Source organism: Dermacentor albipictus, chromosome 6 (genome assembly GCF_038994185.2).
Source record: "Dermacentor albipictus isolate Rhodes 1998 colony chromosome 6, USDA_Dalb.pri_finalv2, whole genome shotgun sequence".
Taxonomy (NCBI): domain Eukaryota; kingdom Metazoa; phylum Arthropoda; class Arachnida; order Ixodida; family Ixodidae; genus Dermacentor; species Dermacentor albipictus.
This window is the reverse complement of record NC_091826.1, coordinates 43,592,055-43,614,228: the sequence shown is the minus strand read 5'-3', so window position 1 is coordinate 43,614,228 and position 22,174 is coordinate 43,592,055. Positions and strand designations below refer to the sequence as shown.

At 44.9% G+C, this 22,174-nt stretch overlaps 2 protein-coding genes across 4 annotated transcripts in view; both read left to right on the top strand.

The window, feature by feature from the left end:
* The window catches only part of LOC135895752 (adhesion G protein-coupled receptor E1-like), a 513,515-nt gene that overhangs the window by 30,876 nt on the left and 460,465 nt on the right, over window positions 1-22,174 (top strand). The gene's annotated exons all lie outside the window — the stretch shown is intronic.
* The window catches only part of LOC135895753 (uncharacterized), a 169,452-nt gene that overhangs the window by 47,865 nt on the left and 99,413 nt on the right, over window positions 1-22,174 (top strand). Inside the window, exons 2-3 of one of the 3 annotated variants that reach the window (XM_070540407.1) lie at window positions 452-640; window positions 2,273-2,404. The exons of 1 other annotated variant lie outside the window; for it this stretch is intronic. The gene's annotated coding sequence lies outside the window, so the exon portion shown is untranslated. Of the gene's footprint in view, window positions 1-451; window positions 2,405-22,174 lie in introns of all 3 variants that reach the window. One more of the 3 variants, XM_070540408.1, reaches the window with a different exon arrangement.

Genomic DNA, 22,174 nt, shown 5'->3' with positions numbered 1-22,174 from the left:
TCCGTTTCAGACGTTGAATCCCTTAATACGACGTTTTCAAGACTTTGTGTGCTACCTGGGTATATGGCATCACAGAACGGTTTATGCAGACGAAAATCAGCATCAGCTATTACTGCGAATCTCATTAGGCAACAAAATTTACCGGTGTCGCGCCACTATTACAGTGACTTCGCAATCAGCTCATGTACTACATTTGGGGAGCGTCCTTCATAGCTGCGGCGGTTTCCAGGTGGTTTCCTGCAGTTGTGTCTAGGGGGCGTTAGGTGTACGCACCGAGCTCATGATTTCACGTGCGTACAGGGCCTCGAAGAGGCAGCGAAAGAGAACAAACCTTGGACGCTAGCTTTTCCATTTCAAACACCTCGTATCGTGATTTGCTCTATTGTTGCATGTTTTTGTACATGTAGCAGTGTATTTAAAACGTTTTATGTATATACTCTTAATGTTACAGAAAGTGGCGTCGTGTTTTGGCGGAACACAACGGAAGCACGAAAGCGGAAGGAGGACACGAAACGAGTGCTGTGTTGACAAGTGACGTTTAAGAATAACGCACCGAATGAAGATGCCCTCTGCCTGCGCGTGCCATTGAACTACGTCCAAGGTCCAAGAAAGAGATAGAGGGTTCCGTGTGCATACATCGGTCAGGTTTTCCGCGAGAAAGGCTTTTACGAATTCTCGAGCTCTTTCTCGCTCTCTTTATTTCTTGTCTGTGTACTCGACGATAATCTTGATTCCATCTAAGAAAGGCTTACAACCACATGATTCAGAATGAGTTGAGAGATGGGAGGTAGGCGTTTCCTTTAACACATTATTGTGCTGACGTAAGCGTGCGTTCACACAGTTTCCAGTCCGCCCAATACAGGCATTTGACTGCATAGGACTGTACAACTCTAAGGCAATGTTAAAATTTCATATCTTCTAGTGTAACTCATCTAAAAAGGTCCTTATGTTCACTATCTTAGGGTTTGAGTATGGCCAGAGATCTAGAGAGACATTGTCATATGCTTAACCCCTTCGAAGTGGAAGAAACTATCGGCAATTTCCTTGCGAATGCGGAACAGCAGCAAAAAATACTCTTGCAAGCATCTCAAGTACTATATATTGGAATAGACGCTTTAGAAAGGGGCGAACCTAATTTTCCTGCAATGCAGTTAGCCTAAAGTATCGTTTCGGCCTACGCACTGCTAATGCACCGATTAACGTGCGTCTGCTGCATTTCTCTTGCTGTAGTGCATCTGTGCCTATCACAATTAACGCACGAAAGACATAAAGACGGACGAGATGCCCAGAAATCACCATTCCAATGATGCGACGGCCGCCATGTTTTCGGCAAATGTGCAGGGTGGAGAAGTAACATTCGAGTGCTTACATAAACGGTCTATATTAGGGATTGCGCACGCAACCGGATGAAAGGCTCACAGCGCCTGGGGAACGCCCTTTAAACGAGGCAAATTCTGTGCATGAAAACTGTTTGTTCCCGCTCAGGTTTTAATGGAATGTGAACTTTCATTTCGTGGTCGTTAAGGAAAACAAGAAGAAGAAGACATACCTCAGTACAGCAATAAGCGGAATTGCATATTGTGAATCAGAAATCAACGAGGTAACGGGAAAATGTTCGATAACAACGACAGAATAGCGGAACAGCGGAACGAAAAAAAAAGATCATTGCACGCCACACGCATACACGCACACGCACAGAAAAAAAATTAGACATAGAAATAGAATATAAAACCCGCCACGCAGGTTCTAAGGGCCCTTCATGTTCCCATGATTGCACGCTCGGGCAGAAGCAGTCAACACGTGGCCAGTGGACGCGCAACTACAAATGGGGCAAAAGGACGAGGAAAGAAACGAAAAAGAGAGCTTTCCTCTCGGATCTCCTCCTTTGGGAGGAATCTCCTGACAGAGTCGGCCGCTCTAGCATTCGCGATAATCTCGGCACTTTCGGCCGGCGATCGAGGACCACCAATGCGATTGGCCGCCCCGTCCATGGCTTCACTTGCGCGTCGCGGGGCAATCGAAGCGACGAGGTAAAGAAGGATAGTGCGCGTAATCCCCCCAAAATGGTGACCGAGGCGTTAAAGTTATGCAGCTGTGACAAGCCTTTCTACTCGTGGAGCGCGCTTTCATTCGCTTACAACGAGAACGTCTGAACGAGAAAAGATGCGAATGACGACAGGGAAATAAAGAAAACGAAGCGAAAGTAGCAGGTCAAGACGTCGAGCTTTATGTTTGTTCCTTTATGTATCTCTCTTTTTTTCTTTTTGTATAGTCGAGAAGCTAGGTCAAGGAGGGGTTCTGTCCGAGAACGAGGAGGGGCTCTCAAGGTACCGCCTAAGAGTCTTGAACGATCCTTAACGGCCGGACCTGTAGCGCTTACGGCAGCAATGCAACTATACCCCCGGTGAGGCAAAAAAACGATCGGTTCTCGAATCTTGCTGGCAACGGCGAGTTTCATAAACTATTTTTATTGCGTGAACAGCGTTTGTTTCTTTTTTCAGTATTTCTTTTTCTTTTTCTCAGCCGCAAATCGTCTTTACACGAACATGCGGTGATATATTGATATCGAGAGTGCTTCGCGTTTGTCCAATGTGTTCTTATGTCTGAGATAAGCAGCGAAGGGGGGGGGGGGGGCTGCGCATTCTTGATTGCTTGCACAAGAACTTCTATAATCTAATTCGCAATGACATTTACTGCAATTTAATCGCATGAAAAGCACCTGCATCACAAAAACCACAGCCATCACCGGGTGGCATTCTAAATCATTATTCAACGGGGACAAATGCGCTGTATGAAATAAGAAAAACTAACAGTGCTACATGCTTATGTGAAGAGGCTGAAGAAGACATAGAACACCTTCTAAACTAAAGATCACGATGCTCCCCGCAAGAACCTCTCTGAAATAATATACGGCTTGGATACACGGCCACTATCCTTAAGAAATGTTTTAGGTCCATAGCCAACAGAGAAACTTCAAACCATCGCTGCGCACGCCTTAGTACAATTTTTGGACGAATAAAAATAGCACAAGAATACTAAGTCAAAGAAGAGTTAGTGCTCGCATCGTTATTATTAACAGGCACCCTTAATTACACGTTCGTTGAGTCTTCGTGTTCATGTAGCATTTGTATTTGTTGCATTTAGAGTGCGACATTCAAGTGCCCAACACCTTCTGTGTGAACATCTTGGTGTTGCGAACATTTATTTATATTGCACTACTGAGACTTAGTACATGAATGTTCGTTCATGTGTTTACTAATCCAGTTTGGTGATTGTTGATAATTTTCCGACGATAACTATCATGTAAGAGAAGGGGAGCAGCCGGCCCCACAAATAGGCACCAATCTCTTCCTTAATTTATTTAATAAAAAAAAAACAATGACGCATATTATAGACTTATGTTCCCGAATATACTATTTGTTTCTGTATGAAAAGTCGACGCAGGTTTTGCTGCGCCAACCTGTAAGGCTAATGCATGTCTACCGCGTCTTGCGAAAGTTCTGAGCAATTAGTGTAATCATTTAAATAAGTAGAATAGTGATGACTCAATTGCTGCCCACTTCTCAACACTCTTGCGCAGTTCCGTAATGTACTGTTGGTAACGTCTTGATATTGAAAACCGTACAGGGAGCGACAAATCAAGGCTGTCTCTTGATAAAATACCATCATGGGTTATGATTTTTCTTTGTTGCACTGCAATGCTCTTGCACCCTGATAACTTGCGCTAGTGTATTCCCAAGTTAAGCACAGGCCACTTCTAAATTATGCGCAGGTAGGTATCAGGGCTATAATCGGTATATTTCTATGCATACACACGCCGCTCGAAGGGTACGTTTTCCATAAATATAAGCATCATTTCAATAACAAAAGACAATATAGGAGATGATGAGACTTCTTCAACATGCACATAACTAGATTTCTGCACTGGTCGTTCGGTGGCGAGGTTTCAAATATCCCGAATATATACCGACGATACCAGAAACACGTAGATATGCCTATAACCTATAACGCTGCCTCACTGATTCTTTGAGGCATCAGGGAGTCTCGTTGGTTTTACTGCTCTTTGTTGACCATAACGCTACCAGATCTCGTTATTCTTTTTTTTTTCTATTCCGTAGCCTGCTTTCTTCTGTTTTAATATGCAAAATATACTGCGCTCCTATGTGTAGCTAACGTGTTGATTAGGCTCAAATGCAAAAAAAGAAAGAACGCTCATGTACTTAGATTAACGTGCACGTTAACCTACTGGAGCTGGTCTAAATAAAGCTGGAATCCTCAAATAAGAGGTGCCTCATAATCAGCTCCTGGGATCGGGATATAAAACCCATTATTATTTATTTACCTTCCTGACGTCTCTTCAATGCAGCCGGAAGCTGGCATGGGTATCAAGTTGCTAACTGTTGATAATCTGCGAAGAAGTTCTGATACAATAAGCTTTATTACCATTCTCTTGGAAACGAAATAGGTACAGGTGTAATGAAGCTTCTTAATTCTTATTGCCATTCCGTCCTGAATATTTTAATAAATTTATGCATAGTATTCATATATTATACGAATATTATTATTCACCCCCTCCCCCATCGGAGTGCGGCCGCTCCATGGCTTGGGGGCCACGGAGAGGCGCACCCGGTCCCTTGCAGTACCTCCAGATGGCGCTCGCCTCCACCGCATCGCGGCCCATGCAAGAGACCGTGGTTCCACCACAAAGCCCGCCTTCGTGTATAGCGTTGCGGCAAGCGTTTCCAGGCAAAAATTACGATTACATACGCTCCGGTTGCCGGGAAGCGTGAGAAGCAGTCAGTGATCTTTGAATGCTCCAAATCTTTTTTTATGCGAAGCATATTACTAGAGCTCAACCCAGCTCCTCAGGCGCGGCGGTGTCGCCTTCAATACCACGTGACACCGTGACGTCACGACAGAGGAGAAACGGGGCTCCAACTCGCGCCGTCGCTCGCGGCGTCGCCCCCCGCATCGGACGCGGTGAGCGTCGAGCAACGCAGCGTTCGGCGCGACAACGATTTATTCATGAAGTGCAACGCCGCAGACACCGACACCGACGACACCGGCTTTTCTGCGACACGAGCTCCTTAACGCTGTCGCGTTAAAATAAAGGCTAGTATGCTTCGCATCCTGGGCGTAACCTTAGCTAAGCCACAGCCAATTTTTTTCTTTGCTCTCGTCTAAACTCATGGACAACTTTCTGCGGCAATGATGGGAAAGCTACGGAGGCAAAGCACGCACAAGCGAGAGCGCTTCTGAAAAGAGTCCCGTGTTTTCATCCAAGTTAGTATAAGCTTGGGAAGAGAAAACACAAACACTCTATTAGCAGCAGTTAGATGAAACACACGTACCACTGAATGTTAAAGTTTACTTATTTTGCGGCTTTTCCGTTCCGCGTCTGGGCAAACGCGAAGCGGTTGCATGTGAAGCTGCGTCGATTCAGCGTCTGTTCCGAGCAACCAAAAAAGCACTGTCAAACGCTGGCGGACTACTTGACGCCGTAACACATGTACAGAAGCTCCATTCCCATTGCTTTTCTTTCATTGCCACTGAAGACCGTCCGCCTGGCCGAAATCGCCGCTAGGGTCCAAGGACTCCTGGCCGTCGTCTAGGTGGGAAGGCTTAAAGCCTTCCCTACATCTGTTGGACAAAGTTTTACAATCCAATCCAATCCAACTGCCACAGAAAGTTGTCCGCGAGTATAGTTCGCCTTTGAAATTGAGACGCCTTAAACACGGCTGGCGTTACTCGTCGCCGTGCCAGCTTTCCTATGCACCTTGCGCCACGCTAAACATTGCTTTCACTTCCTGTGCTTTGTCTTCGGGGAAAAAAAAACTGGTAATTTATTATTTGACTTCTTTTTAATTTGTCATATTATTTCTACATTTTACCGTCCCCCCCCCCCGAAAAACAAAAACATATTTTTCTTTATATCTTCCTTTGCTTTATTTCTGGTTCGCTTCGCGTGGCTGTAAATGAAAAAAAAAATCGAGCTCATCGGTTGATATGGGTCTCAGACTCGGGAATCGACAACAGCTACGGCGTGATAGTAAGAAAGGGCCTACAAAATATAGTAAGAATATTGGGTTATTAAAGCTACACCTTTGTGTTTCTTAAGTAATGAAGGCGGAGTGATATTTTATATCTTGGAGCCGTAATTTCAGCCCGTTTCTTCTGACGCCCTTGTTACATTTCCGATGCAAGAGATGTCTGGAATTCTATTTTTTTAATAGTAAGTAGCAAGAACGCTTTTTATTTTTTTGTTTTTTGTTTTTGTTTGAGGAGATCGCTTCAAGGCTTGCGGGGGGAAGAGGTAAAGCACAGCCGCGCACTAACATTCACACCAGAAGAGTCTAAACCAGCCTGCCAGATGCAAGAAAGGGGCATGCGATGGTATTCGGACGTGTTTCTAGTCCACCTTGAATGATGACTTTTGGCTTGCCGGGCATGACGACGTGTGGTACTTGAAGTAATCGGAGAAGTTCGCAGCAGGTGTGATAGGGCCGCCGGCTCATATCCTGAGTGACAGAGGATGAGAGCTAATCTCTGTCCTATCACTAATCACTAATCGCCGACTTATTGACTCCACGGGTATACTGCAGCATTTTTTTCACATTTTACGAGAAGGGAAGTGTTTGGGCCACACGCAAAAACGAAGCCTGCCTACCACGACCTCATCTTTTCTGGTCAGACAAGGAGAGATCGTCACAAAGTTTAGGAAAAAAAAAAGTAAGGCGCGTGTCTGAATAGAGAGCTGTTTTTTTTTAACACTGAATACCCAGAACTTCAGGCATGCCGGCACTATACATATTTTGTTTTATTTGCACTTTTAGATGGCCCGCGCATCACCCCTCAAATACATTCCGAGTTTGAACACGCCAGAAAAAAGAGACATCGATATTTTGATGCTCGCAATGCGACGCGACTCTGCAAAACAAACTGAAAGCTCACAGCAAGTAAAGGAGGCCCGCAGCATACCTCGCAGAATCCACGACCGATTCCTGTTTGTCGCGTATCCCGGCAGACTGGAGCTACATGACATATTTGTTAGGTACCGACACTACACGAGGCGGCATTAGGCCCCTTCGCCGAACACGAGAAGGCTCTTTGGTTCTGCGATGAGTGCTTTCATTGCCGCGTTGTAGTCATAACGTTGTTCCCAACAGTAGAACTGTGCCTACTGCGCGTTTTTCACTGCATTCTTTACAACCAACTGTAGGACCACGCACGTTCAAATATACATTGCGCGTTGCTGTGAAAACACACACTGCGCACAATATTCGGCTTGCTATTGAAGTTAGGGAAGCCTTAATGAATGTTTGTGTAATGCAGGACAACTTCTGTAGGCTGCATCGTGACGTGTAAGATTGCAAGAAAACAAGAAAGGAAAAGCTGAAATGCAGTTAGGAGTGCTGAATTAAACTCGAGCGTGTTTACCGAATCTGCTCTTGCATACCGTATCCTGTATGTGTTCTCTTCAAGTGCTTTCTTGGCGAATATTTTTCATTTCTAATTTATTCTCACGTTCTTTCTTTTTAATATTTTGTAGCCGCAATTCGTCCTTAAACAAAGCTTTATGTCAACAGCTTCTAATACATAAAAAAACGCAGAAAACCTTTTCTTCGGCATTTATGGCTTATATATTGATTAACTTCGTTGCATTTCAATAAAAACAAGTTACACAATCTGTCCATGGTTTGCAGCAGCTGTTTTATTGATACGATCATTTATTTAGCAGAATTGTTAGGAATTGACATTTGAAAAGTCGTAGCGCCAAGTTTTCGAACATGCAACGCAAGAATGAAAAGAAGAAACTGCCGCAATTCGGCAGAAATGCACCCGATGAAGCATCTCAAGCCGACAAAAATATCTTATTCTGTCATATATACATACCGTTTATTGGCGACTACGGCTTTCATAAAACTATCGCAAACCACGTAGCGTTTACAGGAAGGCTGTGAATTTCATATATATAATTTTGTAACCTTGTAATTCTCGAAGCTGGACAGTCTACCGAACTGAAATATCTGTTCGTGGTGCAGAGTTACCGATTTGTAAACATTTCGCTTCCAGTTCTTTCAGCTTGCAAAATTTACGACAATATAGTTTCTATTACTTCGAGGCGCTAAATCAAAGTTCTGCTCCTAACAGGCAGGTTTCTTTTTTAAATGCCGTAGTTTTCATCAACATCACTGGAGCGTGTGTCTAAAGGAGTGTTACTACATTTTGCATCTATTTACACAGGGAAATGAAAGTTTGTTCACATATAGCTAATGTCTGGTCCTGAATAAATGGAGTGGGTGTCACCGCTACATAGAATGCCCGTAAATCTCCCTGCATGTTTCAATTTACTTCAAGCAAAGAAGCTTCCATTGCTCGGTTTCTCTCGTATTGCGTTTTGTGTATTTGTTATTCATTTCTCTTGGCTGTACACGAGCAGTTTCTTGTCGCTTAGAATACACATTATATAGAAACAAGCCCTACAATGTGGATGATATTGCCGCTAAATTGTTACAGTTTCTACACGAACGAGCGCGATGTTTGAGAGCAGTTTTCCATGTGAGCCATTACTCATTCGATATCTAACGATGCGTTCAGGCAATAAAATCGGCCTAAACGCCTTAGATGACTCCTTTCATTATCTGCGCCATCATTAAACACTGCGTAGGAGTGAGCTACGCCTAGATGATAGAGTTCTTAGCGCGAGTGTGGCGTTAATTGGGGTGCGCCTGTCACGACATGCAGGCTGTTCAAGGACGTATACAGTCGAATGTATACTGTTCCGCAGGGGTTTGACAACAACCTACCGCTAGGTCATTGTTCGTTTTTCTACCTTGAAGCGTAAAATAGAGTACAGAATAACATCACCAGTAAAATATTGAAGGGATAAACACGAGATGAGTACACAGAACGACAGCTTACTCTCAACACACACACACACACACACACACACACACACACACACACACACACACACACACACACACACACACACACACACACACACACACACACACACACACACACACGCACGCACACACACACACACACGCACGCACGCACACACACACACATACATACACACATACACACACACACACGTGCACACACACACACACACACACACACACACACACACACACACGTGCACACACACGTGCACACGTGCACACGTGCACACACACACACACACACACGTGCACACATGCACACGTGCACACGTGCACACGTGCACACGCACACACACGCACACGCACCAATAACAGTGAATTCGCACCTACTCGCCCAGTTCACTATTCTGTGCAATTTTATCGCCCCCCCCCCGCGAGCTATCAATCACGTGTAGCTAACCTCCTAATTAAAGAATGGAGACGTAAGAGTGACTCCCCCTAAAATTTATAGAGAGGCATGCTAACAAACCTTCTGAATTTCCACCTGTCTTTATGTCTTTACGAATCGCTCGGGGAAGACAAATGTTTCTAGGGAAAGGAAAAAAAGAAATGAAATAAAGGAAACGCTGCTTCCATAGCATTATTTCTGTTCTCTTTGCATTAATCAATTTCCGAGTCAGCGAGTACTTTGGTTGGTAACTGACGAGCATCGGAGCTTGATTTACATCCTGTCTTCCCATTCTTTTGCTGCTCTCACGTAGCCTCGACCACCGCGACCATTCAAGTAGACGCACGGGTAGGGAGAGTGAGCCTCTCTGGAGAGAAAAACAACGGGCGCGGTATACGTGAACCGCGAAGTTTTCGCGCGCAGATTCAAGTGAGGCTTGTGTACACAGTTTCGAGAGTCCCTAAGCCCAAGTTCTGTTACGAAATTTATTTGTGAGTTCTCCGCACCCGTAGAAAATGTTCAAAACACACAAATACCTGTAGCGAAAGTCTGTCGAAAGGACAGGACTCCGTAGATCCACACTCTTGGGATTTGCTGAAATATTGGTGAATTCGATGATACTGCTTTCTAAAGCTTTCTTGCGCTGTGCGGTACTTCTTTCAGTACGCAGCCTTGAAATGTAGCCGTTAAAAGCACGTGGAAGCCGCTCACGAAAGTGCAAGAAAGCTTCCAAGGAATTGCCTTCTTTTTTTTTTTCTCTCGTCCGAACTGTTTGCTTTGTTTGCTCTCGCGCAAGCTTTTCTTGGTATTGGAACCGTCGGTGAGCTGTGAGTTTGCTGAGCGTGTCCGATGGTAACAAAAGAACACCCGGGCAATGTGCTACGGCTGGATACGAGGATCAAAGTTATCGATGATTTCGAGACTGCTTGATTTACAAGAACTGTTCTTCTTTTTATTTCTTTTTATGTTGACTGTAAACGGCTTTGCCGTTTTTATTAGAATCATGCTTTCTGCTGCTGCCTCTACTCAGCGGCAGTGTGAAAGTAAAAGCTTTGTAAAAGAAGCTTTGTGTTCAGGATCAGCGGCACCTATTATTTGCTAATACCTGCGCCTTTGGAAAGAGCATCTTGAGTAGCCTGGCGTTAAATCTATCCGCAAACGGAAAATCCTGATCGACAGAACTCATTTGCCTGGTTCTCTGAACCTTCGTTTTTCTTCTAGCAATAGTTTACGTACAACATTGGATCGTTACCCACCTACGGCAAGTTGCTTTGTCATCCACTTTCATTTCCATTAATTTGTAATTTCTTTAATTCAATTAGTCAGTACCAATAATTTCCCCTGTGTCGTCCTTGGTGTCATTGTCTGTTGGCTCCTTACTATATATATAGAAGCTGTTAAGGGCTAGTCCCCTCAGGATCACGTCGGTGTGTAGACACAAAACTCCCCATACGTGGTCCGATCCCGAAGAAAGTGCAGTGCTGGGCCGACCCGCGGCGGAGGTGCAGTTCGCCATTGAGGAAACCACTTACACAGGTTTCCTGGTTATCCTTCTTCAAAGAGTGTAAGGGCGCTGAGTGTATTTTTTTTAAATATCCAAGATTTGTGCCATTCTGTCCAACCGACAGTGTTGGTAACACTAGTCTGATGCTTTTGGTTGACTTATTCCTCGGAATTTAGTAGAATTGCGGCGCGGAAAGGAAATTCAATACACATTTCTTGCGCAGCGCATGCTTTTATCTTAAGTACTATCAGACCAGTAAAAAGTGGGAAGCAATGCTACGGCTCAGTCTGAAAGTGATGCAATTTCCCTGGCGCTGCTCTTTGCTGGTCGCGAAGCGAAACCTGTGCGACGCCACACCAGGCGCAGTATATAAGCTGCAGTTGCCGGGAAGCATGAAAACCACTCGCCGGTCTTTGAATGCTATCGCGTTCCACTCTTAAAGTCGAAGCTTAAACGTCCTCCGAATTACTGTGATCGTAGCAGAAGAATTGCACGACAATAAATTCTTTCGTTTGGATTCCGATGCTTGTTCGCTACTTACGAATTCTCTTATTGCAATTTCTGTAAGACCACACGCGTCAGCGAACTCGCCGCAATTTCCTTCTTTCCTTCCCTCCTCTCTCTCCCTGTGATCTTTGTTTTCCCCTTTCCCATTCCCCCGGTGTAGGGTAGCCAACCGGACGTTATTCTGGTTAACCTCCCTGCCTTCTACTTTTCTCTTCCCTCCTCCTCCTCACGTCACATTATCCTAGTTGATGATCTTTCTTTATCTTTATTTGAAAAAAATAACGCAGTTGAAAATGAAGTGGCGCGCCGAATTATTCTTCTCGTCAGGCAGGTTTTAATCAAGATGCACTCAGATTACTGCAGCCCGTCTCATAACTGTAATGATCGTGCGTGTTGTACTCGTGCACATTGCGATGGAAGAGATACGCAAACATTTTCAACAACGCTGCTTTCACTTGCAGTGAAGTACCATCAGCCAATGCCGCATGGCTACGTACAGTCAGCCGCAAAAGTTTACGAGACAAAGACAAATTTCCGCGAAGCCTGCGCACGTAGCCTCTCATTAAAGCGTTGCTCCGTAGCAGTTCTTGCGAACTGCACTGTGATCCTTTAAATTAGATCTAGCTACGCCTTAACATAGCAGAAATCCGCATTTGTCGTGAAACCCGTGCCCCGTAAACTTTTGGGGGTGACTGTACCTGTATGTCTCGAATGTGTATACCACTCGCTTCGCAGTCCACCTTGTGAACGTGCGCTTATTGTTCTGATGGCTGGTCGGAGCGGCCACCGACTTGCTTGAAGTGCGAAACACCCGTATACATTTAACTTTTGCTGCAGGTTAAAAAAGTTCCCGGTCTTCAAAGTTATTGCGAAACCTCGTACTGCTAAATTTTGGCTTTTGGTACTTCAAATTCCACCTAGCGCTGCTGCACTATATACTTCAAAGCCTGTTCGCGTTTTGATTTATGTTCTTTTTTTTTCTTCTTAAATGATGTTGGTGTCATGAAATAGAGACCCCAGCTATGATCTCAGTGCAATCAATAGCTGAACGCTGGAAACGTCATCCTCCAGTATTACGAAGTGCGCGAACAGGACCGTAATGATTTTCTGGGTAGTATGCAATGAACTTTTAATAATTCTTCCAGAAAGAACTTTTTTTTTATGTAACGTTGCTCGTTTTCTATTCATATCGCGCTTGTTGATGCTCTTTCGTTGGTACGAAATAAACGTTCATGAAATATATGGAGCACCCATCACACCGCTTACAAGCTTAGTGCGCACCACCGATCTCTCTCTCTTTTTTTATGTTCTGTAGATCTGACGTGCTCGATTGCCGCGTAACACGTTGAACCCATTTTAGGGAGCGCACGGTGAAGCTGTGTGTTTTTTTTGTGTCTGTGTGCTTTGCATGAGAAAGAACGACAAAATGTACTCGTCTAAAGTCAATTTCATGCTAAACCAAACAAACAAACAAAAATTGCCAGAGGACCAGTAGATTGCAGTGCAAGCGCAAGCCAGCCGGCGAGATGGTTCACGTCACGTTCAGCGGCTGCCCGAGGCTACAGATTCCGCTCGACGTCGTCGGCCGATATGAGAGCGAGTGCAATATTGCGATTCCTCTCTCGCTGCATCGAGCGATATGCGGAGCTTTGTGAGGGGAACGGCGGGTTGACGAGGGGGCGGGTGAACAGTACATTTTGGACGGCTCACCGGTACAGTATATGGTCTCGTCGCACATCTTTTCTTGCCGTTTCCACGCGAGGTATGCGGTGGAATAAAGTCCACGCCGTCACCGCGATGCAGGTTTCTTCGGTTCCATCGCTTCATGGCCGCCGTCGGAATGTCGAACGTCCTCGGTAACCCCAGGGGATGCCGGACGGGCCGCAATTTTTTAACCACCGGACGGTATTACCTTCCTACTTCATTTATTATCGTGCTCGTCTCCCCCGTCATCTGATTGGTCGGGGCATAGCTTATCTCAAGCGCACGTGCTTATAGGAATACTTTGAATGACCGACTCAGGAGCGCAACGGTTATGCGTGCATGGTATATTACCTTGCGTTTCCTTTTTTTTTTCGTTTTCTCGCTCACTTTCCTCTGTCGTCGCTCAGGCGAGTGATTCTTGACGTCGCACCTTCATGGCAAGTGGATGAAAAAAACTTGTTTTTTCATCCACTTTAATTTCTATTAATTTATGGTTTCTTTATTTCATTTATTAGGCACAAGTAATTTCCCCTATGTTGTCCTTGGTGTCAGTGTTTTTTGGCTTCTTATGATATGACTAACAAAGCAGAAAGCTGGGCTAGTTGGTGTGTCATCATTATTCAAAAGACTAGCGCTCGTCCTGTCGTCCTCTCTGTCTTTGTCCCTGCTATTTTGCGCTAGTCTTTTGAATAATGATGACTAACAAAAATCGGGCCCCTCGGTTAACCCCTTTGTTCTCGATATATATATATATATATATATATATATATATATATATATATATATATATATATATATATATATATATATATAGAACATAACGTGACGTGATTTACCGCAAAGGAACAGAATACCATGCATGAAAGCGGATGCCCGCATGTCGCTGTTTCATGGTTACTGCGAACTGCCATCGCAGCACATACTGCTCTGTGACTGTCGGAGAGAACGGCGTCGTCCTCCAGGCCACCAGGACAATTATGCAGGCGGCGCTTTAGGAGTTTCCGCGGCCCAGTGGAACACATGGTAAAGCCGCGTTCGCATGGACGTGTATTTGAACACGGCTCCGTAACTGGTAGCGATGGCGGTGGTTCCCATTACTTTAGCTCACTGCAGTTTGAAGGGCAAGAAAAGAAAATTAAAGAAAAAAATACCGTGATATACTAGCCTCGCGACCAGGAACGTACCGCGAGGCGCGTTATACGCCTGACAATACTAAAAAAAAGAAAGAAAACTCGCGCTATATTCGTGCAAATAACTCTGAGAGCGACGACAACGCAAAATCAGCCAGGAACATCGGCGGCCGGAGCTCGGTTAGTTCCGTACCTTTTAACGCGATAGCGTTAAGGAGCTCGTGTCGCAGAAAAGCCGGTGTCGTCGGCGTCGGGTGTCGGCGTCGGTGTCGGCGTCAGCGTTTTGCGGCGTTGACCGTGAGCGATAAATCACGGCATGCACTCCATAAATAAAAAGCAACTTCCAAGATTGGCTGGGTGGGAATCGAACCAGGGTCTCCGGAGTGTGAGACGGAGACGCTACCACTCATCCACGATTTCGATGCTTCCATAAGGTACAAACGCGCCTCTAGTGAATGCGGTGTTGCCTTCGAAACGAGCCGTGGAAAGTTATACTGTGGTGTATATCGGTAATTATGAACATGTAACTTACAGAAGTCGCAATTACACGAGTAGCGAAGTGCGTTTCGTTGCATTTCTTCTGCGCTTTCCGCACACGGAGAGCCATCTTGCGGCAAACACAGAAGACCCCCTCCTCTCCATGTACGGCGCTGCCCCGACAGATGGCGCGCCACGCGCGCATTGGAGCTGTCGCGGCTCGCTCCCTCTGTAGAATCAAGCGTCCTTCCTTTCTTTAGATCACTATCTCTCTATCTCTCTGCCCGTGCCGATCACGGCGTTTGGCTGGCGTGCATCATCCCCCTCCGGGATACCGAGTTCTTTGGTTCGGTCCGCTTGCTCAGGCGCACGTTTCGTTGCTGCGCCGAACGCCGGACCGACAGGGTTGCTCGACAGGGTTGCTCGACCATATGGCTCGACGCTCACCGCGTCTGATGCGGGCCGCCTCGTAAGTGATGGCTGCCCTGCAGCCCATTGTCTTACACCCATTGGCGGGTCGACGGGAATGCTATCGCGTTCCACTCTTGAAGGCGAAGCTTAAGCGTCCTCCATTTTTTTTTGTTTTCTTGCTTTGGCCCGTGTTTGTTGTCCTTTGGAGTGCTTGAGAGCCCGCCAAGATGGAGACTTACAAAAAGTGCAAGAAATGCTGCAACGACAGGAGAACCGAGTAGAAAACGAGAGTTTACTGCAAGACGTGCAACGTTCCGCTGTGTTCCGCTACACCGAGGAACTGCTTCGCCACATGGCACGCCCAACTGTAGTGCTTGCAGTTAATTTCTTGTAGCGAAAGACCCGTTCAGCGAATTTTTTTTTTTTTGAGATGGCACCTGTTAGACGGCAATGCATTTTTCATATCTCATAATTTTGGGGGCATTTTCTTTCTTAGTAGCTACAAACGTGTCCTTACAAGCTTTGTTAAATTTTATCCCGCAATCTTGATTCTGGCAATTTATATCTTTTTTTTACATACATTTAGTCAATGAAGCTTTCATGCGTGAAAAGGGCGTTCATTCTGCTTCTTTCTTTAGGTATTACATGAAATATTTAGTGCAGCAGTTCTTTCAGAAAAAAAAAATGTGGCGTAACCTACAAGAAAGCGCAAGAGTGGCTCGAAAATTCACAACGCGGTAGCATTCTAACCCCGACCATTCGATGAATACCCGCCTATGATTTGACGCACGGCGTCGCTTGCGCTTTACATTCGTTTCGCACCGTTGCCTCCTACCACGTGACCTGTTCCTTCCTCCGTACATCTACTACCCCGCGGCAGTTCGGCTTCACCTTACGACGAAACTTGTGACGAGTATTGCCACGTGACTCGTTTGCATCTGCACCCCCGATTTTGGCTCCGTGCAACTTCTCCTCTCCCTAGGTATTTTGCGTTGATAATAATCGTGACCGGAAGGAGTGCTGTGGAAAAGGGCAAATGCTATCGCATTAAAGAACAAAAAGAAAAAGCCGCAAGGAGATACTCCTTTGGAATGGATGTTTTGTTGACAAAAGCAGAACACCTTTGTTAAGCAACCAAAACGAGTTATTTGCAGCACTAAATACTGCGTTGGATGTTTTTGCCGATGTGTAGCATAAAACGCAAGGAAACGAACAACATTTATGTTACTCATTTAGCGTATTCGTATATTCCTCGTGTATATTCGTAGATTCCTCGTGTTGTAGGCTGTGAGGAAGTACAATTGTTCGCATTGGGGCAGAGAACATTTATTTGACTGAGCTCCTAAGGCCCACAATGTCAGAGACTCACGAATATATATATATATATATATACATACACTACAACTGAGGCATCCGCAGTGGCAACCCACTATATCTCCAAGTAGGAAAAACAGTTTGATTTTCTTCCCCCGGACTTTCTTCGACTTTCTGTGCCGTACCGACCCTGAACCCCAATCAAGGCTTCCAAGACGACTACCACGAGAATTACAGGCACTCTACCACTGGCTTCGGCTTAACGCGGCGCACACAAGCAACCTCTTCTACTCCTCGGTCAAACTACAACCTTCTGTTGCGACAGCTGTGAATCCGTGCAATCCATCGAACGTGTTCTACTTGACTGTATAGCGTACATCAATGAAAGGGCCATGTAAAAGACAAATGTGGCAACAAACTCTCAAGGCCCTCTGACACAACGGCGTGTATTGACTCTTCGGCACTTTCCATCAATGCAGCATCAAGAACTAGACTTCTTGTTTGATTACCTTCAACCAATTGGCTACCTGTCAAAGCCTAACTGTTACCAGGACTATGACATCGTATAAAAAGCAAGCAGTGAAGGCAACTCGTATATTCGGACAAGTAGGACTCAAAAGCAAATAGAAGATTATAAGTGATCAAGTGACGAGATTTAATTTTTTTTACGCTCTCTTCCGCCTTCCTCATTCTAGGACCTTTTTCTCCTTTCTCAAATTTCCTGGAGGAGTTGTATAGACCCAATAATTCTACGCCGGCAAACCCATCTCTGATTTTCAATGAACAGCTCTCTCTCTCTCTCTGTGTGTTATTTGACTACTTCACGTAGATTTGAACATATGCGCTGCACCGGCAACCTTTCTTTTAAAACTTATTTGCTCGTTTGCCGATTCACTGGCCGTTTACTAATGCCGCGAAAGGTCACCGCGTGATTCGTCTGTTTCATCACTGTAACCCGATCAAACCAACCCGCCTCTTCCACGGGCTCTGTGCCGAAGAGTCATTACGCAAACGAATTCCTGTATACAGACAGCGTGTGCAGGAGCCCGCAGTGCCCCGAAAAGCTAAGAGCGCCGGCTAATGCAAACGTACGGAAGTAATCAGTTTCACCACTTCTTTGTGCACACGTGACCTACATTCCCGGAAGCCTCAAGTTAGTTATTCAGCGCGCGCCTCCAACTGCGTCAACCGGCGTTTTTTCTTCCTGGTGTAGGCTTTTGCAGTGTTTGTCGTTGCTCGAACTTTTTAGACTGTTTTCCCGAGGATTCCTCTTTGACAAACCTTTGCGCAGTAGTGGAGATTCAAAATTTCGTGGTAGTTCTGTTTTTAACATTATGCGTTTTCTTTTTTCTTTCTCTTTCGTCTTGATGGAGTCTCTTCTCCTTAATTGTGGTAGCCATGGCGTACTGTATTCGGTCCCCTTCGTTCTTACAGCGCCGTAACTACTTGAAAGTGCGTAATTCGTCGTCGCTGCATCCTTTCTTCAGACTGAAATGGCCTGGATAACTTCAGGTCTCTACATTTCAAGCGTCAGCTTATCGTTTTAAGAATGCAGTGTGTTTATAAGTATAACATTCTTTTAGAACATCTAGACTTCTTATAGACAATTTTTTTTTTTTTTGGGGGGGGGGGTTGCGTAAAGCATTTACAGCCAGCATAACAAAAAATTGAGGCAGAACTCGTCCTTCGGGGATGATTATCGTCGCCATCGCGATTAGCGTCCAAGTAGGGGCACACTTGTAATAATTGTAATTATGGGGTTTTACGTGCCAAAACCACTTTCTGATTATGAGGCACGCCGTAGTGGAGGACTCCGGAAATTTCGACCACCTGGGGTTCTTTAACGTGCACCTGAATCTAAGTACACGAGTGTTTTCGCATTTCGCCCCCATCGAAAGGCGACCGACGAGGCCGGGATTCGGTCCCACGACCTCGTGCTCAGCAGTCCAACACCATAGCCACTTAGCAACCACAGCGGGTACTTGTAATTTGGTGGCGGGCGATTAACGATGGAGAGGAAGGATCAGTGTTATGCAATTATGAACTCGGGTATATTTTGAGAATAGTGGAAGGTGCAAGACTCGCGTGTTACAAGTGTACGAGTAATGAGGGCACGCGCAACAAGTGTTTAAACAAGATATTCTGTGAAGTATGGTAAGATTGACAATATTTGTAAGTTATGAAACATATATGTAGTATACTTGTGTCCACATTTTTAAACGAGTCGGCAAGATTTAGATGTTACGCATGTAAAATTTATTTCAAGTGAAAGACATCTACCTCATGTACGTACATCGCAAGTGTGCGTTGCTTGTAACCATGCTTAACCCTGGACATGCTGCGTCATCTAGCGACAGGCTGGCGAAATTTTTGTTGGCAGAATTGGCTCCGATGTAATTTTGTAGCGTTATGCGGCTTCGTCTGCTACGTTGTGACGCCATTGTGCGCGTATTCACGGTAGTAAACTCGTTTTTTTTTCTGCACAAATTATGCGTATAAGCGGGTAATAGCATGCGTATTTTCATAAGTGCTTAACGTATCCCGCTCACACCGCAAGAAGCTGTCAGTGGTGTGCTCGTCCGAAGACGTCTACTAAACGTAACGTGAATAACAAAAAAAAATGATACTTATTAAGTTTCTATTTCCACTTAAGGGGAGGTGTAGCTCGGAGTCAAGCAAAATTTCTCAATTCAAGTACACTTAAACGCATAAATCATTTTTTTTTCAGAGAATAATATGATCGATCTTAATAAAGCTTGATGCGTTTGGGTGTGGACCTCAAATGATAGCGTCTGTAGCAGACGATATTTAATTTAGCTACATCAATATTTATTTTTATTGCAGAAAATTGACTTTTTTGCAGTAAAGGAGATTTGCATAAAAAAATATTTAATGATGCGCACACATTTAACGAATCCGCAGCTCTCCACCACAAACTGATATGAAAATTCCGCAAACTGTATCTGTGAAATAATCTAAAACGGCAAGATAACTTCAAGCTTGGGGGGTCGGTAAATATTCGCGGTAATACAGCAGCGTGAACAAATTACCAAGGGTACAATTTTTTCCGAATACAAACTGTCATCATCATCATCATCATCATCATCATCATCATCATCATCATCATAATCATCATCATCGTCATCATCATCGTCGTCGTCGTCGTCATCGTCATCATCATCATCATCACCAGCCTGGTTAGCCCACTGCAGTGCAAAGGCCTCTCCCATACTTCTCCAAAAACCCCGGTCATGTACAAATTGTGGCCATGTCATCCCTGCAAACTTCTTAATCTCATCCGCCCACCTAACTTTCTGCCGCCCCCTGCTACGCTTCCCTTCCCTTGAAATCCAGTCCGTAACGCTTAATACAAACTGTCGAGAGTCAAAGCTTGTCTGTGGATTGCCTGTGTCTTTCGTCTTTGATGCACACTGCAGTTTTTTTCCAGCAAACTAAAGAGGAGGAATCTGATGTATGAACTTACAGCTTACATATAACTGTCACAATTTTAGCGTAAGTATTGCCAAAGTCTTTCTTTTTCTTACGAGCTGGTGGTATATATGAGAGGGATGTATATTATAACAGTGTTTTAATTATTTGACGCAGTTTAGAAAGTTGTGATATTCTTTCTCTTAACGCTGAGTTAAAGCGCTGTAAACATGATGCTTTCAAGAATCTTTCCGTCTTTTTTTTTTCAGCTCATGGCGCAAATTGAAAATTCGCGTGCTCCAGGTACTAGGCTTTAACATTTCCTTTTTAATGCAACGAATCTGATCAATATTCGTGCGTGCGTTTGCCGAGAAAAAGAAAACTATTTTTCCGTTTTAATATATTCGAGATGGGAGCTCCCGCGCAAGACGTTTTCTCTTAAGTGCGTCAAAACTTTAAACCAACCCCTGGTCTGGTTAGCGATGCCGTTGCCGAGACGATGCAGCACTGTCAAAATAGGGGACACCGATCTTCGAAAAGTTTTCTAACGAGGCTAGAGTAGCTTTATTTGTTCTGGCTCTATTTCTTTTCGCCATTCGCTGTAGCCATCCATTTGCCCTGACTTACAACTCTTCTTCACCACATCACGGATGGGTTCTACTTCGCCACTCGTCTGTGATTTAAATGTCCCTTAGGACTCTTTGACGTGCAAACTTCAAGAGTTGAATAAAAGTAAACTGCTACCGTACGAAAACTTTCGTCGAAGTAGCGAGCCCATCTACTGGAGCTTTGTGAGGCGATCGGTGATAACGCCGCCTACCGTAATGAGATCTTTGCCACGTTGAAGGTGAAACTTCCACTTTATCAGCGAACACCAACTTAAAGACAATGGGTTCTCGCAGTATAAGGTACTCGGAGAAACCGCAGGGGTCCCGCCGAAGAACGCGGTGATTAAGGAAGCATTTAATTAAGCGGAAAGCATCTTTCTCCTTTCGTAAAACAGCTTGATTAGACAAAGCGTTGCGAAGGGAAAGCTTTCAACGGCGAAGACATGAAAGGTTTAGGCACGATTTAGTGGGTGAAATGTGGGTGGTCGCCAATATTTTATTTGCTTTTTTTTGTATGAAACCTTCAAAATGGATGGGACGTTAGGATTTCTTATTCGCGTTCCGAGGCTTCACAAAAGCACTCGCGTGAGAGTTCATGATGTGGGCTAACGTTTTGGGAAATGAAGTTAGTCTTGTTCCAATATTCTTGCTTTCGAGAGATGTCGAGTGAACGATTCAATGTGACAGAGGAAAAAAACAACAATAATACTGACTCCGCAGTAATTATTTCCCCGGTTGATTAGGCGCACGGCACATTTAGGTATTAACTGCCACTTTCCAGAGGAGAGGAAATCGTCTGGCTCACAAACTTCTCAACCGAAGCTCACCCATTGCTTTTAATGAAGGTTTGGTTCGCTCCAGTTCCATGTCGGAACTGATAAGCCACGTACACAAGTACGTGACTTGATAGTAAGAAAGAAAAACAAAATTCCTCGAAAGAGCACGTTCAATTACGCGTACAGGTCCGAGTCTCGGTAAAGGGCGCATCATTTCAGAAGTTTCTTTATCTGATTTGCTCATTCCTTCTATCGTCTTCTCAGAGCTCATTCTTGCTTAGGTGAGTTCTCTCGTACGTCGAAATTTCACCAGTACAGCCTCTCAAAGTGTTAATGAAGGGATGCGTTTGAAAAACACGTGGACTCAGCAGCCCCCAGTCAATGACAGCGTCAAACAGCCGCATGGCAGTACATGACCCATGACCTTGCAACCCCGGTCATTCAGCCCTACAGATGATCGCATTACCAATGGTCAGTACTGGTACTGCCTTGAACGCCGCTGTGAACTGTTATCACTTCGTGCACCTGAAATGGGGAAGGGGGGGGGGGGTAGGAGCAAATTTATCCTGCGCTTTATGCAGGGAGTTTCCCTTAACTTGAGCCAAACATTTAAATATATGCAAATGCTGCGTAGCTGGGCAAAACCCAAAGTTTGCCGTCGCTTAGACCTAGATTATTTTTGCCTTCAGACTAATGATATGGGGCCCTGGATGGGACCCTGGACCATCCAGGGAAGGATAATGGGACGCTGGACCACCGCCTTTCCGGGGCAGCGCTCTACCATCTGAACAAACCAGGCGGCTAGCAGATGGCAGGGCGCAGTCGAATTTGTCAACAACTCGAATCAAAGGCAAGAGTTTGACGTCATAGCAGTGCGAAAAGCCGCAAGGTGGAGAGCAGTAATTAATTAAGGAAAAATTAGACCTCCACCATTTTCCTTCGTAGCAAGTGCTACAAATGGGTGGATGTCTCATT